Below are 19,454 nucleotides of genomic sequence, written 5' to 3'. Positions count from 1 at the left end.
AGAAAGACTTGAGTCTAACTTGGATTTACCCCTGTGAAATTTGGACTTAATTTGACTTTGGGAAAATAATGACTTGGGAACATCCCTGGCGTCAAATGGCAGCTAAGTGGTGTGTGCAGAACATGCATCAACAGGCATTATAGGTATACATAGACCACAGTGGTTCAGAGGTGATTTGCATCAAATGTCTTCAGAAGGTTAATATTGTACTTTTCGTCTGAGACTTTATATTGACTTTATATTAGAGTGACTTGCAATAAAACATCAGCTAGATGGCGCAACACATGGCAGATTTCACAAAACTAAATACTGTATTGTTTTAATATAGATCTCATTACATTCTTTCTATATCCTACAGTTATGTATTATTTTAAATCACTTCAACATCATACGGGTAGCGCATTTTTTTAACAACCTAACAAATCAGACTATGTGGAAAAAGAATGAAGAATAAGTTAAACTGAATACTAACCAGTGGATTGGATAGATCACATTTTTTCTCCGTTGGCATGATGAATGACAATGAGGCTAACTAGACCATCAATCAGCCCTCCATCAGCAATCCTAAGGTGGCTTTATGTTTCATCCGCTCAGACCTCAGCGAGAGTGAGCATCCATCCCTCATCACAGCTGACTGGGACAGCTCTATACACATTTCAATCTTGTCACCTCTCCCCTGGGCACGGAAAGCTATCCTCAAAATCTCCATTTTTATCATCCCTCTAAACCTTGGACCCTGGGCGGCACTGAGATGCAGAATTTTATGGACCAAAGAGGGAAAAAAAAAAAAAATCAGAGTTTCTGCGAGAGAGTGGGTCTGGTTTTAGTGGTGGATGGTCAAGCTGGGCCAAAGCGGCTGCTGCAACTAGAAGAGGTCCTTCAGCGTATTAGTTACAGTAAATTAACACCGATGCCGTGCACCTTGTTTAGCACTTTGTGATTGGGTTCAGCAGAGGCCTTGCCATAGCTGTCTCTGGGGGAACCATCAGCAGAAATACAGCAGCACAATGGGTGTTACCAGGCTGTCAGAATTAGATAATAAAGCACCACAGTGCTGGCGGATAAACGCGCAGGAGAGGACATCCATCTTGCAAGTGTGATGCTGAAGAGGATGCTGTTAAATGACAGTGAGGGCTGTGTGTGTGTGTGTGTATGTGTATGTGTGTGAGAACACTTCAATGAGACGGCTATGTGGAAACATGGGAAACTTTTTTTTGTCCAGTGTTGCTCCTAAAATCAGTCAATGGGAAATACAGGACCTGGATGCTGCTTTTTCGTCCCAAATCTTATGAAATCAAACAGGGTATATTTACATTTTTCCCAAACATATAGCTTTAACATATTGCTTTTGTTTTTCTTGTAGTAGTGAAGAGTGGACTCATGTGTTTTTCACAGTCATTGTTAAATTTAAATAATGTTTGGACCTGGTAAAGACCAGATGATATTTATTCCCTACATGCTAAACTGTACAGTTGAAAGAGGGTATATTTTGTCTTATTTATTTGCTTATCTAGCAACGCAGAACAGGTTTTAGAACAAACTTGGAATCCAAAAAAACTACCTTAGCAACTACCTTTTAGACTCCTGTTCTTCCAACCCAGAAAAGGAATTAGACCAGAAGATACTTACTTAAACTTATCTAGCCTGAACAGGAATATCTAATATACTTTGGATCAAATATATAATCCAAAGTATTATATACTTTGGATTCTTTGGCTCTTTCCTTTGGTTTGTTATTTTGTCTGTATTTCCTTTTAATTCATGTAAAGCACTTTGAATTGCCTTGTTGCTGAAAATGTGCTATATAAATAAAATGACCTTATCTTGTACCATGGATGCATGTTTATATTAAAAAGAAAGAGGGCAGGTAATTTCTAGAAAGAATGAGCATAGAAAGGGAGCACCAGAGATGTAAAAGAGTAAAAGCACAGAGACGGAGTCAAAGAAAGGAAATCAAATGTTGGACGGCACTTAACCTTTCCTTTATAACATGTAGCCTGCTGAACCAGCAGAAACCCTGACATTTTATCAATGCTTCTAATTAATGAGCAGCTGCCATATTTTTGACAGTATTTGCACAATGTGGCTGACTTATGCAATCAATAATATTTCTATTGACTTTCCCTATCTCTCTCACCCTCGTTCCAAGTGCATCAGTTCTACAGGTATCTTCTTTACAGTGTGAAAACAAAAACCACAGCTTGAGTTCGTCAGTGAAGCTTGTCAGCAAGCTATACCCTCTTTTTTACCACATTAATATAGCTGATTCATTATTTGCTGTTGTAGCATTCCAAACATTTCCTTCAAAGCTACAAAGCAACCACATAAAACAGAGCAGCTCTGATACGTTCTATCTTTCTGGTATCTGGGTATCTGGGTCATTTGGCAAAATCTGCAAAGTGGGAGCAAAATGACATACCTTTACTATCCTTTTTTTTCTCTCGTATGACCGAAACAGCTAACATAGGAAATGGTGATGCAACAAAGTGATCAGCACCCTCCAAGATGTTGTTATCTGTTGATGTAACTTTAATAAACTCCTGACAGTCATTGGCAGAAAATAGAGCTTCTTACATCTCTGTGTTTCCTCGGTCTACGTTTTTAAATATCTCTGCAATGAACCAATTGCTTTTTCACTCAATGACATCTTTCGCAGTGCTGTGGTTAGTTCAACCTGATAGTTCACCACAACAGCTACTCATTGTAAAGTCACCGTCAGCTCGCTCTCAGCAAATGTTTGCATGAGTAAGTTCAGATGGGGTTTCAGGTTGGGAAATTTAAGTGAAAAAGTGATCATCTGATGCAAATTGAGCAGGAGTAGATATTCACAACAATGTTTCCAAAATACTTAAATGAGTTTGGCAAAGTTAGTAAAAAGTACAGTAGTTTATGTGTATCTTTGAAATTTTACCACACCATTGAGACTACATTACTCTGATTTGGATTTGCTTGAAAAGTTATAACCTGGATCTGGAAATCTTTTCACACTTGAGTTTAGCTTGTTCTCTTTGGAAACCCTGTGGCATTTGTTAATTGTTGTAAAAGTTGTACGAAACTGACATTAAGAGATTTGAACATGTAAGGGGTGTAAAAATTTAGCATATTGAATCTGAACTCTAGTGCTGCTCAGAGTTTCCAACTTTATAGGGTATTTCATTTGATTCACTGAGAGAAAAATTGATTTTGAGACTTCCGAGAATCAATTTAAGACACTGACATGAAAATTTTAAGAAAATATGCTGATTTGTTTAAAATCTCAACACTGAAAACCCCACAGAAAGTTTATCCCTTTAACCTGCAGCGGAACACCTGGGTGCCAGTTTTCCATTGTATTTTCTTGGGTGAGGCTAAAGGGACTATAAGAAAAAAAAAATCTTAATTATTACCATTTCACAAATTTTTTAAATGCAGTTGAAGGACAATTATATACATATAAGCTTAAACATATATTAGTTCAGGGTTTTACCATAAACATAAATTATTTAAAAAGTACAGCATTTTCCAATTTTCAAAACCCTGTGTTTTCATCTCCTCATCTTATTCAGTTTTGTAGACCTTATATGCTTAAATCTGCTTACGTATAGAAAAGATGTTTGAGTTAATTTGCTTCAGTGTGAAGCAGCACTGCTGTTTTTTTTTTCTTTTTTTTCTTGGGAGGTCTTTCTTCTTGTAAATCAAACCTGTTCTTGCAGTCCTGCACGCGTGTCTGGCCTGGAGATGCTTTACAAATAGAGATATCTTTCATTTAATCATCCGTCGCTCATTCTCCTTTGTGAACATTGTGCTTGCCATTGTGAGCTGCACCGCTGCTTCTTGATTAATGGCTTTGCAGAGAGGTGCTGCTAATGGTTCTTTAATTGCTCAACTTCCCTCAGAAGCTTCCAGGATTTTGTCTCCTGCCTCCTAATGTGCAGCAAATAGACAATTTACACAGCAAAGGGAGAAAAAGACCTTTTCTAGACAGGTCTTTTTTTGCTAAATATCTACTTATGTTTGATAATTAGTAACAAGTGAAATGGGTTGATGCAGGGTACTGCAGCTGTTCTTTAGTATGGTCTACTTTATTATTTGTCTTCAGGGTGCTCTGATGACACCAGGGCTTTGATTTAGAGGCTATCTAGGTGGAGATGGATTACGTCTAAAAAAGAACAAAAATTCTGTAGTTTGATGGTTTTCTCTGTCGACCTTATTTGGACATCCAGAGCTTTCACAAACCAGAGAGCTGTGGAAGTTAACTGTTGCTAACTTTTGACTTAAATTTAAGAAACAAATATCAGGCACCAGAGTCAGATAGCTTTAATGTACCTGCTCACCTGAAAGTTTAGATGCGAGAGTCATTCTCCCCTCTCATATCGACTCCCACTCAAAGAGGTATCGGAAATCATTGTCTGGTGGCTTGGTATCAAGAGACTACGCCTGCTGCTGCAAACAAGCTCAATGAGTGATCAGACATGTCAAAGGATTCATCGTGATGTGAGTCAGAGTGTTTGACATCCCTATTTCTGATATGGTAATCCTACATGTTACCCACTGCCCTTCAACCTTTATATTTATTTTAAAAATGAAACCGTCCACAGTTGTAAATCAGTACGAACCAAGAGCATGCATGTGTACATAAAATTATATGCCATCCTGTGTATAACAACTTATGCATATGTATTTGTATGAAAAGGTTCATATGGCTGTACAGCTACCCAGTTACGTTTATTTCTTTTCTTAAATCAATAAAAACTACTGATTTGGAACTAGACTTTCTACTCTTTTTCTTTCATTTTTTAATTTTTTTTTTACTAATAATCATAATTACAGCTTATTAAAAATAGTGCTGTGGCAAAGTATGTTTCCTCACATATTTCTGCTTTTGCTTTTTTGTCAAACAAATGCAGTATAATGTAAAATACTGTAAAGTAATATAATCTCAGTTTTGAAACATCGACAGTGTTCGGGTTCATCATGAAACTGCTCGGATGGCCCATCATGGTGTATTTATGTTTCTATTTATTTGTCTTTGTTGATCTGCTCTGTACGGTTTTCAGAAAAAAACCAAACAAACAAAGGTTTGGATTTGGGGAGATTGAAGGTCGTGCACCAAATGTAAAAAAACTAACCGAGCAAAATGATACAAAATGCCAACATGCAGTTACTGGCTGCTGCCAGGAAGATGCAGGAAGATGCAATTAAAGAAGTATGATCCTCCTTAATCCTCCTCAAGGAGGATCATACTCATTTATCCTACTTGTTTCTAGGCACCTAGATGGGCCAAGCCCAGGGCCAATTTCTAGAAAACTGTAATAACGTTTGGACAACATGAAGTACACAAATGCACTGACTCACTAATGATACTCTTTGTTTTTCAGTTGAAAAATACTGCACATAGCTCGTCTTTAAAGGTGGAAAAAGTTCAGAAATAATTTATCTAGGTTGCTATTTTAGCAGTGGTATGTAAACTTTTTAGATGTTCATTAATTGGTTGCTGAAGTTTAGATTTTAAAGCCTGGCTTTCCCAATCTGAAATTATGATCTGAACCTATAATCATCACGTTTATTCATTAATAGAAATATGCAATGAGTGAGTGTTTTTGTCTCTTTTTCTAAGACAACCTCACCTTTCAGTCTGATAGTTATTCAGTATTGTTTCTAACTCTGCGTTAACAGTTTAAAGGCCAAACACTCATACCAAATCCTGCCTGCACTGAATTGATGGTATCAAGGAGGTCAAGGTGGAAATGTAGAAAAACTTTTATTGAAAAGCAAAATGCTATAATTTAAACCCAATATTTTTCTTTAAAAGTATTGTTTTTATTAACTTGATATTCCTGTGGGGTCTACACCTCAATGAAGGCACTAAAATCATGTCTGAATCAGAACTTCTGGATGAAGGACAAAACAATTGTGAGAAACATAATCATGAGTGCCACAAAAATATAAATGTGATTAAAGTGAACATGTAGAATATAAGCAAAACAAGAGAACATCGGCATGCTTTGTGGGCATCTTAAACTGTGATCACTGTGCCTAATTAAGCCATTTCCAACAGATTTTTTAAAAACTATGAATATTTTGTACTGTTTGGAACTCAAAACCATCAGCTACAATCTTGTGCCACAAGACTGCCAAATAAGCCGGAGATAAATCCTCCCATTTTCCAATGTCCACAGTGCTGCTGGTGGTTCAATTCTCTACAATTTCCCTTTTTTTCCTCCATGTAACAAGGGAGGTTTTGGGTGGGCATATCCTTAATAACGGAATAGTGATTCATCATTTAATTATGATTTGACAAATGCTCGAGCCTTCCCCATCCTCTGCATCCTCCTCCCTTTCAATTCTCCGCTCTGCCAAACTGTCACGCACTCCCCCCGTGGGATTAATTCGAGCTGTCTGTCTTTGTGAGGCTGCCGGCGCTCTCGGGGCGGCGGGTGCACGACACTGTCAATGAACAGAGCGCCTGACACTTCCAGGGAGCCGCACACAGACGCACGATCCCCGCTTCCCGTGTTATTGTTTTCACCTTAAACCCCCCCCTTCCTTCTCCTGCTCCTGCCTGTTTCCTTTCCTCAGAGTGTGTCTCCTTCTCCTCCTTTCTCCTCTATCTCTCTCTGCTTCTGTCTCTCTCTCCCTGTCTACCTCTTGGTTCCTGTCTGTCGCTCCTCTATTCCCTTCTTTCCTTCCACCCACCCTTAAACCTGGCAGGGAGAGAAGGACAGCAGCAGCATCAGGAAGAAATATCACACAAAGGAATAGAGAGAGATTATGGGAACACAGCAGAAAAAAAAAAAACAAACCTAAGATATTCTGCGCCATCAAAGTTCAAACCGAAATTATCTACAAGAGGCGAATCATTTTCTATTTATATCTTTGTCTCCTGCCGTTGACGACAATTTAATGTGTGGCCATTAAAACTGGGCTTGTTTGAGTTGAACCTCTGCACTTGTGTCACCAAATCCAGCAGGCCTTAGCCCCAGCTGGGGAGATAAGGCGTAATACCAAGCCCAGGGTCCAGCCTTATCTCTCCTGCTGATAGAGAGAGAGCAGAAGGGGAGGGGAGGGCCGACAAGGGGAGGAAAACAAGGGGGACAAAAACAAGTGTCTTGCAGGGACCCTGGCTGACTAGCTGGCTGACTGTGTTTCTGCGTCCTCGCGCTGTTGGCATAGAAACTAATCCACGTTCACATCTCTCCATCTCTGTGGCCGTGACACGGCATGAGCTAGGGGGAGGAGAGGGTATCTGTTAGCGTTTTCCTGTTAATAATGAGGAAAGGGGGGGCCGACTGGGTAAAGGTTTGCTGGCTGGCTGACACCCCTGGCCTTCAGCATCCAGCTGTGTCTCACTGTAGGACACAAACTTGTTCGAGCACATCCAAATCCTCTCTGCAGCTGTTGTTCCGCAACTTTGGTAAACACACCTGGAGGACATCGGGCAGTACTGGAGCTAGTATTGATCAACCAAGCTAAGCACAAATTAACTAGCAGCTGGGAGTCATGAATCGGTTTAAGGGAGCGCTTCGCTGTTTCACGTTTGTTAATTTCAGCACACAGTGGGTGTTGTTGTCAAAGAACTTGTGTCTTTGGTCAAAACTTTAGTTGCTTCGATTCAGCTGCAATGGAGTGTTTTTCAGACATAAACAGTCAGTTTAAGGTGATGGCCCATCATCTCAAGCTGACAAGTTCAAACTTTAACTAGACCACTCTAAAGTCTTGAATTTTTTTATTTATTTTGATGGTTTTCTTTGTTCCTTTTGAGCAATTTAGAAGTACACTCTGTGCTGTGCAGCAAATAATCGTCCTGGAATTAGAACAAACTTTGATATCTAGAGAAACTACTCATTACCTTAGATCAACATTTAGCATTAAGCTTTTTATACTTTTACTTTTCTTTTCTGTTGGTTTATCCAGAGAAACTCCTGTTAGTATATAAATTGTGGAGTACTTTTTGTTTTTCTTTTGCTTGTCTTTTGTTATTTTGTTTGTATTTCCTCTAACTCTGATGAAGCACTTTGAATTGTCTTGTTGCTGAAAATGTGCTCTGTAAGTAAAATTACCTTACCTTGCCTATATGTTCAAAGTGTGCTTGAGCTTTATTTCACAAACTAATGGGTGGATAATTCTCCTTTGGGATTTTCTGTCAGAAAGCAGAGTTCATGGTTTGTCACTTGTGCCGTGAAGCTTTACTGGATCGTTACACTGCTACCACCATGTTTGACTGTTATTAGATGTTCTTTTTCTAAATGAATGATGCACACCTTTAAAAAAGTTCTGCTTTTCTCTCACCAATCCATGGTGTCATCAAGATGATTTTACAAAGCGTGAGCCAAGCCATTGTGTTCCTTTTGCAGTGGTTTTCGTCTTGAAACTCTTTCATGGGTGACATTTTTGTCCAGTTTCTTTCTCGTTGTTGAGTTTTGAAAAATGAGCCTTTTTTGAGAAATATTATGCTGTCAGAGCTTAGATGTTCTTATGGTTCCTTTGTGAATTGCTGTGTGAGTAGTTCATGTCGTAATTTCAGCAGGGCGACTCCTGTTATGGTTTATCTATGTTCCGTGATTGTTCCATTTGTGAATAATGGCTCTCGCTCTGGTTCATTGGAGTCCCACAGCATTAGATGTGGCTTACAATATATCAATAACTTTGATTTCACCTGTTCTTAAATTTCTCCAGGTCCTGGTAGATTCTGTTGCTTTTAGGAGATGGCTTAGCCTGCTTCATGTTGTCAGATAGGTTCTATTAAGATAATCTCATGATGTCTCACTGTAATCAGGCCTTTGAGTGGCTAATGGAAATTTACTTAATATTCCACCATGCCAAAAAAAATTGGTCTGTCGCAGTCACTTCATGATTTAGAAGATGTTTGTGGTTACTTAGGTTACCTGTTTCAAGATTAAGATTTGTTGGATGATCAGACAACCAGTGTGACGAACTCTCATTATATATTTTAGACATTAAACAGTTTAGATGATATATTTAACGTCATGGTGCTTTAGTAACGGTTTGCAGATCAATTGGAGTTACTGTTTTTATTTGTTAGTCATTATGTTTCTTTGGGTGTTTCTTTTGTTATTAGTGAGCAGATTATAAATAAATTAAGCTGAGACGGTAGCATTCAGCCATAGAGTTTCATTTCTTAAAAATCATAATAGATTCTGAGACTAGGTGGTTTATCAATGAGTTAGATTTTAAAATAATGTCATAAAACGACAGACATTTATTCAGAGTCAACACTTTTTAAGTTTTTGTCCTATATCACAAAAGCACATATCTATCACCACAGGTGATGTTTATAAAAAGAAATTGACTAAATTCATGCTGAATTGTCCCTCTAACATGTAGCCATCTTGATGCATAAGAAAGGGGTTATTTTCCTTTTTTTTCATAGCTGTTGTATGTTGAACTCTCATATTGTTCTGTTATTGTTTCCCGATGAGGCCCTCATACTTCTGTTTTTCACTGTGACATCAGCTGGAAGAAAAACTACACAAGAGGGGACTGCTTATTCTCCATCTTGCTTCAGCCCCCTCCGCTGCGCCCCTACTCTAGCACACCTCTCTTTCATTCATATGTGTGTGCGCTCTTACAATAGCCTCTTACAGCTTTTGGAGGACGCTGTATAAGAGTGTGAGGTGCTTTCCCGTGGCTGTCCTTCAACATCCCACTTACCTCCCAGAAGAGCTCTCTGCATCTCCACTGCCCATGTCACAGCCATTGTCCCTAATTAGGGATTCAGAGACCAAGCCCATTCAATTAATGTGCAGCCACAATGTGCCGCAGATCCACCCCGCTCTTCACCCTTTCACCTCCTCCCCGGAGCCTTAAAAAGCCTTTTCAACCTCTTGTGCAGCTGAAGCAGATTAAAGAAACTGAGGTAAAAAGGTTAGGAGAGGAATTAGTGTTGCAAGTAATGCCATGATTTAGTAAATCTAAATGACAAACTGGAGGAATTGGCAAAAGGGCATCAGAAACACAGCGGCTTCCAGAATGTTTTATTTTGCTTGACAGAAAAAAGTTATTCATTTTTGTTGTTGTTGTAACAATCCTTCTTGGAAATAAACCTTACGCCACTTGAAAGCTGGTTTATTTTCTCTTAATGGTCCCACATTGTTAAAACTGCAGTCTGTTAAAACTGTCACTGTGTCTTGACATACGACATATGATGTGGGGAAAAAATCAAGCTCCTCTGCCTTCACTCAGTGGTTCTACTGCCATCTGCAGAAATACACCACTCCACGTCAGAAACAACCAATCAGATTCAGGAGAAGGGTCTTAGCACTGATTGGTTGTTTCTGGCTGTGAACAGTGTATTTCTGCAGATGGCAGTAGAATCACGGCACCGACTGGAGGCAGAGAAGCTCATTATTTTCATAGATTATCTGTCTTATGGTGACAGTTTTAAGAAATGTGTAAAAAAAAAAAACATTTTTATAATAAAATATGCATAATATACTATATAAGTTAACTTATACCTTACAATGTTCCTTAAAACTGCTTCAATCTTAAGGAAAATGCTTTGTGAGTTGAGCAACAGCACAGCTGAGCAAATGGGTTTCAACCATGAAATGCTTGCCAAGTTCTCTTTACCAATGCCAAACTACTTATTCTGCTTGTCTACACTATGCAATTACAATTGAATACACAATTTGACAATTTTTTAAAACAGCTGATTAATTTAACAGATTGGACTCTCAGGAGTGCGATGGAGAACTGTATGGAACAACAACACCTGGCACATCCCGATTCTCACGCTGGTCACCAGGTTGGACACATAACTCTGGGGGACAGCATCACTGCTGTGAGTTTTTGGAAGTGGATATACTGCAACCTTGACTATAATCTCAAAGTGCAACCAATACTTGTATTATATGTTTAAAATCACAAAGTATGCATATTCACTTTTTAATGCAATTGAGACTTTTTCATTGACAATGACCAGTAAGAACATTTTTGAAACAAAACAGTGACAAGTGTCAAACACCAAAATTAACAAGTTCAGATTGAGATTTTTTTTTAAATTGCTGAAATTAAATTGCCAAATAACCACCACCCACCCGCTAACATAACGAATCACGGGAGTTCAATGACCGTGAAAATAATTTAATGATTACAACAGTCCAGAAAGAAATACCTACTTTGGGCAGCTTAGCAATTTTTAAAATAAAATAAGGCCAAGAAAACAGAATCACTCACAAAGCTCATTGGTTTCTGATCGGCATGGCGACTGACTTAACAAATAAGGCACCAGGATCAAGTAAGCCTGGACTGGAAAAGTTAGCTGCACTGGATAAATCACCATGGTAACTTATGTGCTACTGCTTTTGTGAAACTGCGACCAGATATCCAGGTTTAATTCAGCCAGGATATCTGGAAAATTTCTGTTTAGTTCTGGTTTGGTGAAACAGTTCTCAGTTCACTTTTCTGTTGTATTTAATACTTCAGTCTAATGTATCATTCAACTCAAATAATCAACTATAAACTACAAACTGCAAAGACATAATACATAAAGACCTTTAGAACACATGACAGCTTCTGATAAAGATCACTTCAACACATGCAAGAAGACCTAGCTATTTCTAAGCAAAACAAGGACATTCAGAAAGCTTTAGGACAAGACATGCACTTAAGGCAAAGTCTGTTTGTTCCAATGTTACCATATTTTTTGGTTATAAATCAAAGCTTGGATCACAATTATGCCAGCCAGTTTTCATTGTTCAAATTGGATGCCATTCATGGCATTTACGTTTGAAGCAATTTCTGTCATTTTTAACCTCATTAAATCACATGACCTGTTTGGTTGAGGACGACTGAAATGTATTAAGAGGTTAGGACTCTTACTTGGGCACCCTTTGTGGTGATGAAGGAGCTGGTAATAAAACTGTTTTCTACAAACTGAAATATTGATCAAATATTGATTCAATATAAACAATAAGATCAATTGCATTCTGAATGTTCTGTCCAAACATTATCCAAAAAAAAAGAATCACACTGTGCAGCATGTTTTCATCAATGTTTGTGGACGCATTGGCCAAAACTTTGCAAGAAAAAAAAAAAAAAACACTTCCTGTGACTGATCTTTATCTTTCCTCTGCGGGAAATTATTCAATTACTCACACATACCCAGACAGGAAATTAGGGATTTTATGTATGAAGTATTTTTCACCGCTAGGATGCGTGAACAAGCCTCGTAATGAAGCAGGCCTGAGCTCAAAATGATGCTATCTAAAAAATGGGGAAATTACTGTGATTGACCCAGTAGAACCTTAGACTACTCACACATACATGCACAAATTGTACCGTTGCTGTGTAGAGGTTCTGCAGATGTCTGGAATACTCTCAGACTTCTAAGTGTTCAAATTCCCCATTGTATCATTGCTACATGGATCCAGTTCCCATTCTGACATCTCTACACATTCTTAAGATGTCATTACGATTAGGTTGTTTTTTGTTAAAATAATTGTATGATCTCTGCAAGTGCATCACCCAGACTAGGACTCTAAATGAAGAATGATGCAGTGCTCCTAAATTTCAACATTAAGTTGTACTGAAGTGAACTCAAACCTGTTAGAATGACTGCTTGAAGCAAGCATCTCCAAACACAAATGCTGAGTTGAAGTAGAATTAATGGGCTTTAAAAGGTACATAGCATTTTGAGCAACTACTGGTTTACTGTCTGTAGTGCAGGTACCGACAGATTTGTTAATCCAGAAAAAATGTGTAAAAAGTCTTGAGACATAATCTCATACTTTATTATGTGTAGATTAAAAATCTCATGTTAAGAAATATTTGTTTTTAGCAAATTCCTCAGTGGCACATTTACACTGCTGGGAAAGAATAGTTGAACTCTTGCCGATTTCTTGTGTTTGTACATTTCTGTCTCACATAAATGTGAAAATAAGACAATTATAACCTGCGAAAATACAAAATGTAGTTTTTAAATAGAAAAGTAACAGCCAATCGTGTTAAGTAATAAATTAATTGTGATTAACCATACCTTCAACAGGTCAAACAATTTTTAAAAATCAAAATAGTCAAAACACAAACCTGTTGATATACAGTATATCAGTATGGAAAGGGCTACAAAGCAATTTTTTAATGTTTTGAGATTCCATAATTTTTCATTTGCCTAAAGGCATCTTGATGATCCATGAAACTGATCAATGAATAATAATAATAATTACAATTCAGAACCATACTGTAGTTTTCTCCTAATACATTTTGTTTTCTTTTTCAGAGAAAAACAAATGTGTAGACATTTTGAACAGTTAGCAATGTTGATTTTGTGTATTTGCACAGTTTTAATACCTTTTCAGGGTAAATTAGTCATATTGCAGGCCAAAGCCCAACCCTAATGAGGCTGAACATCACTTCTGGTCCTTGTTAGCGTAAAGTTTTGGGAGTGAATGAGCAGCAGTAGATTATTGTTAGCATTTGGATTTGGATTAAAACTGCATACTTTCTGTTTGTTTGTGCATTTTCACTTTCTGTTCTCTGAACCCCTTCTAACTTTGCAGAGTTTTAGTTCAGAATAAACTTTCTATTAGACTATTAAAATATATCCAAACATCTGCTCCACCATGAAAACAAATGCAAGAGTGATTCTGGAAAATCTGCACAGTTCATTGACATTTGCCAATATTTACTTAAACAGAGCTTTCAAAGTTTTGCAACTGTAGTTAATACAAACATCTGGATCATCACAAAAATTAGGAAAGCACTGAGATAAAAAAAAAAACAACTTAGCAGTTAGGAGTTAATGGGGCGGACTGAAAATGTCTGAATGATTGTTGCAACTAGTGTCATTATATTTTTCAGCTTTTTTATATATATTTTCAGCCCCACTAGTGAGTGGCAACAGCTTCACTCTAAGTGGAATATATTTATCTTTCACAAATGTCAAATCGTTGTTGTCACACCACTGTTGCTCCAACAGCGCTGGCATGTGGCAAGCAATTGCCCCATGGGCATGTCAAAGAAACGCACAAATGCACAGTCGGGAAGCAGGCACGCATGCCCACACACATACGAACACACCTGTAAACATATACCATGTGCTGGTATGTCACCAACTGTCTCCTCCTCCCATCGCATCCATCTCTTTCCCCTCTTTGCTCCCTCCCTTCATGCACCCTCTACCCCCACAGCCCGCTCCACCCACCCAATGTTGTGGTCTGCCCGTGACAGTAATTGAGGTATGCTGGTCAGAACAGTGTGAAAACTGGGATGGTAGAGGAGGAAAAGATGGGAGAGAGAGAAATGAAAAGAGGAAGGAAGGGAGGGGGAAGCCATTCATCTGAGGCCTCTGGATGCGGAATGGCGTATTACAGGTCTAATGTGTAATTAGATAGATAGGGAAAAAGGTCGGTGTGTTCTGAGAAGGGGGGGATTGCTGCTGGTACAGTGCCATCTAGTGGTGACATGTTAGCAGGGTGTCTCATCCGCAGGTGGACGGTTAGGGGAGTGAACGGGGGTCCAATCTGAGAACAATGATGATTTATGCCTTGGCCTTTACTGCCTGTAAGTGGAATTTTTCACATGACGCTTGCAGTGCTGCTGCCACATAAACTGGCAGACAATCAGGCTTTCGTTTTTGACTCCTGTGTCGGACTAGACAATTGCAATCAGGTCTCAGAGGGAAGTGGAGTTCTCTTCCAGTTGGAAAGTTGTGGGTTCAATTCCAAAATTCCACAGTCATCTGCCAAAGGGCAAAATGCTTAACCCTGAATTGCCTACTTGCATGTCAATGTGACTCTGGTGTAAAGGGATTATATTGATCAGTTTGACTAGCAAAGCACTGTATACATTTAGTTCATTTGTTAAACATGAATAAATATGTTAGACCAGTCAAATGTATTCCCGTGAATTTACTGATTTTCCATCAATGAATTATTGAGTATTTGTCCAATTTCAAACCTGAGGTCTGCATATGTTTTCACTGGCAATGTTGAGCTGCGCATATACAAGGGTGATTGACAACACTAAGATCTTCCTTCTGGCTCTGATTGATTGTTTCTGAGAGATCGGTGTATTTCTGTAGCTGGCAGTAGGATTACATGGAGGAAGTGGAGCTTGATCTTTTCACAAGTCATCTGTCTCATGTCACATGGTCACAGTGTAGTGACAGTTTTACCAAACATGTAAGAAACATATTTTTCTAAATATTACCAACTGCAGCTTCAAAATGATGTTTCTGTGAATTGAAGACATGAAAATAAACTTAAATGAATTGCTACGTCGTTAATTGACGTTAATATATTCAACGACGTTCAATATTTCAACTTTGATCAATGAATTAGTCACCCAAGACATTATTATGAATTTTGCCATGCAGTTATCTGCATGGCAAAATTATGCATATTTTATTTTATTGCATAATTAAAGTAAAAACAAACATCTGCATTTTATTGCAAATGTTTCTTGTCTAGAAACTCAGTATACTCTTTCTTTTTAGCCATTTTTTTTAGTATATTCAGGGTTATACAGTCTTTTCAACCTATTTTATGTTGCTAAAAACTAAACAATCAAAAAAAAAACATGTGAAAGTTAAACTCATAGCACAATCTGGTAAATAAACAAAACAAAAATGCATAACTTTGGCCAAACACAAATACTTAAAGAAGACGAAAAGAAAAATAAATGAATCACTTCTGCTCTCCTGGTTACTTTGCTCAAAATATTCACCTTGTAACTTACAAATGTGTGTGTGTTGGCGTGGGTGTGTGTGCGTGTGCATGGATGCGTGTGCGCGTCCGCCCCACCTCTCTATCGTTCTATTACATGGGCCAGTGACTGCGCCATCTCCCCAGTTATACCCCTCTGCTCCCCCAGACGTCTCATGCAGTCCTGAGGGATGGTGCTGATGCGGGGGGTGGAGGGCGGATGACTACACACATTATCTCTCTGAGAGGCTCAAGCCACATGCATGGCTGCAGCCTCTCCATCCCCTCGCTGCTGACTCTGACGCTAAACATTTAGCTCAAAACACATCACGTTGCTCTTTTCACAGTCACTCAGAGAGTCTACGCCTGCACAATTTGTTGAGGTAAAAAAAAAGAAGTTAAGAGGTTCTGCATCTCCTGTCGCATATGTAAACACAGTGGAGAAGTTCTGATAGTACTTTACTATAATGCCATCTAAATTTTTACTTTTCTGTTTATTCAAAAATGTGTAATACTGCTCAGGCAAGCTATTGTCATCATTAAAAAAAATTTCTGCAATTTCTCTTTTTTCCTAGACTTCATGAATATGAGGGAGAGCAAATTCTCTCGCTGTAAGTGAGAAATCACAAGGAATAAAGAAAGTATACTTGAATTGAAATTGAAGTGCATTGTCCTCACACCTAAAATCGTCTCTCTTATGCCTCCTAGTGGTCACACTAAAAATACACCAAAGCGCTCTTTACAATTTAGAGTATAGATTAATAAGGCTTCCTGATGACAAAATAAATTGTGGAAGTTAAGGCAACATGCTTATCTAAATTTGAATTTCTTATCAAGCTGTAAATATGAGTCATTGAACCTTCACCTCTTGGGTATTCTGCTTAGAGAGACAAGTTTCACTTTTCATTTAGCTAAAAAGAAATTAGAATATCATCAAAAACCTTTGACTAATTTAAACTGAAAAGCAAAACTCATATATTGCATGGTTTCACTACACATAGGCCGATAAGTTTTTAATTTCTATTAATTTTGATAACTGTGGTTTACAGCTGATGGAAGCCTAAACTCAGCATCTTTTGAAAGTTAGATGGACTTCAGAAAATACCGGCAGATGATGTGACTTCCCAAATTCTCACTGACCGTAAAACCTCCACACTGACGTTAACCAACTTGGAACTTTGTTCCATTCCACTCTCCTGACTCTGGGACTTTGATTTATAAATAAAAGGAAAATTGTGCTTTCTACAGAAAAGAGGACTCATTTCCCAAATGGGTCTTTAAGCTCTACCTCTAACTTCATTCGCGCCTTCTGAATTACCCTTAAAACTCTCAAGTGGGCTTTGTTTCATAATGTCCTCTTATCTTATGTGCATTATTGTGGACACGCCATTTTCTTCCATTCTTCCATTAGACTACTAGGCTAAAGCAAAAACACTTTCACTACATTGTTTCGTTTGCAACGAAATCATAAAATAAATTAGTTTTATAGTATACAATTAATTTCGGAAGAGAGTTGGTGAAACTCTCTTCCGAAAGTCATTCAAATGTACCTTTGTCTGTAAAATGTAGTACACATTTTACAGATGGTAAATGTTACTTTTAACATGTTCAGAAGAGCAACTGAAACTTTTGCTTGCAGAGTAGAATCCATCATTGATGGACGTCTTTACTCAGACCGAAGACACACAGAGACGAAAGGAAACTTTGGTGACTTCAACTTTCCAGTTGACAAAAAATCAAAGTCACCATCCTGTCAAAAATGCAGATAGCTAAGTAACTGCTCCTTATGCATTCTAAAACGGCTAAACATTCTACAATTACTAAAAAAAATAAATAAAAAAAAACACTGGGAATTGACAAAAATATTTTAAATATATTTCAATTAACAGAAGTTAGACCCATTTCTAAATTGTCTAAATTCTACTTTTGTCCTTGCTACTTTTAATGTGATTTTCTCTATATAAAATGCCATCGCTGTACGTAATGAAACATTACCAAACAATACTTTTTCATATATAAGCCCAAAGGCCTTTTAGCAACCCACACAGCTGTGGAGTCGGATATTACCAGATTTTTCAGGAACTCGTTGAGGGGAGGAGCTGATCTTGTGTAACAGCTTTCAAAATTAACCTCAGAGTAAAACTTCTGAAACAAAAAAATACTGACTGTAAAATCCAGAAGTTAAGTACAAACACTGATTTGCAAATGTACTTAATTTACTTGTTAAATTTATCTACAAACATAAAAACAGTTTTTAATGGGAGTTTATCTGATAGGTCAACACGAAGAAGTCTATAATTATGACGTGGAATGTAAATGATATCTGGTCTACAACTGTTTTACAAATACAAATCTGAAAAGTGTGACATGTAGATGTGACACAGTGGTATTTTGGTACCATCATGCTGTGGGGATACTTTTTGGACAGAGGTAAGAGACGGGCAGTCCTGAGGAAAAAAAAGCAAAACAAAACCTGTCAGAAGCTACAAAAAATCTGAGACTGATTAGATGGTTCTGCAGGTCAACAACCCAAACATACAGCCAAAGCATAAAATAATTTATTTCAATAAATTATTCTGACAATTTTATGCGTCAGAATGGTCCATTCATATTCAAGATGTAAATCCAATTTAAAATCTGAGGAAAGACAGATGCTATCCACTCAATGTGACTGAGTTCAAAGAATTTTGCAAGCAAGAATGTGCAGAAGCTCCAGTCTCTAGATGAGCAAAGCTGGTAAAGACATATTGTACCCAATAAGACTGGCAATTGTAGCTGCAGCAAAATTTAATTATATGTAGTGCTGACTCAGTGGTGGTTCACATAAATCATTTTCTCTAACATTTCTAAGTTATGATTTATTTTGAGTTGATCTTTCACATAAAATCCAAATAAATCCCGTTGATGTTGAAGGTTGTAAAGTGATACAAATTTAGAAACGTTCAAGGTTTTAAATGGCTTGACAGACAAAGCCTAAATAATCATGAGCACTGAAACTGAGTGAAAAAGCTGCTATTGTTAATGAAAAAGCTTTGGTGTCAAAGAACAACGAAGAAATGTTGGTCAAATTTAGTTATTTGTCATTGTCTGGGTCTCCAACACTCTAATGTCTGTCCTATTTTAAACCTCGATGAAGCCATTTGTGTCACAACATGCTGTACGACAAGTGTTCCAGTAATAATGTTTGATCGTCCTCACAAGAAAATTACAGTTGTAGATGACTTTTTGTACAGCACCGTGTCATGTACATGTTGTGGCGATGACAGCAAAGCGTTGAGACATTTTTTACCTCTTTTTTTTATCCCAGTCCATCTCTTGCACTTCCTCCATAGCACCATGAGAATCTTATATCCACACAATTGCTCCAAAGCACAAGCGCAAACTAGCATGCAATGTAAATAAAGGAGTCAGACTAACATTTCTTTCTACAGACAAAAAGAAATGTAAAATACTTGTTAAAAATAGTTTATACTGCTGCACAATGTTACATCAGGTATATTGATCAGTGCTCAAGGATTCCCCAAAGCCACTTGTTTCGTTTGTGTTAGCATATCTTATCATATTGATGGTAATCACCGTCATTATAAGGAGCCATGATGTCAACCCTCCCTGTTAATTATTAGCTAGCTGAAACTCCTTCTTTACTGCTGGGAGCGTCCTGGAAAAACACATAAAGATACATTTACTTTAATGCTTTTCATACATCTTTACCAGTGGAGCAATAATTGTGGCTGGCCATGCAAAACTTTCATACTGTTTATCCCACAGCGACTTAAGACACTCATTTGTATGCGGGTTTTAGCTGGAGCTCAC

Source organism: Xiphophorus maculatus, chromosome 5 (assembly GCF_002775205.1).
Source record: "Xiphophorus maculatus strain JP 163 A chromosome 5, X_maculatus-5.0-male, whole genome shotgun sequence".
NCBI classification, from domain to species: Eukaryota; Metazoa; Chordata; class Actinopteri; order Cyprinodontiformes; family Poeciliidae; genus Xiphophorus; species Xiphophorus maculatus.
This window is presented reverse-complemented; position numbering follows the sequence as displayed.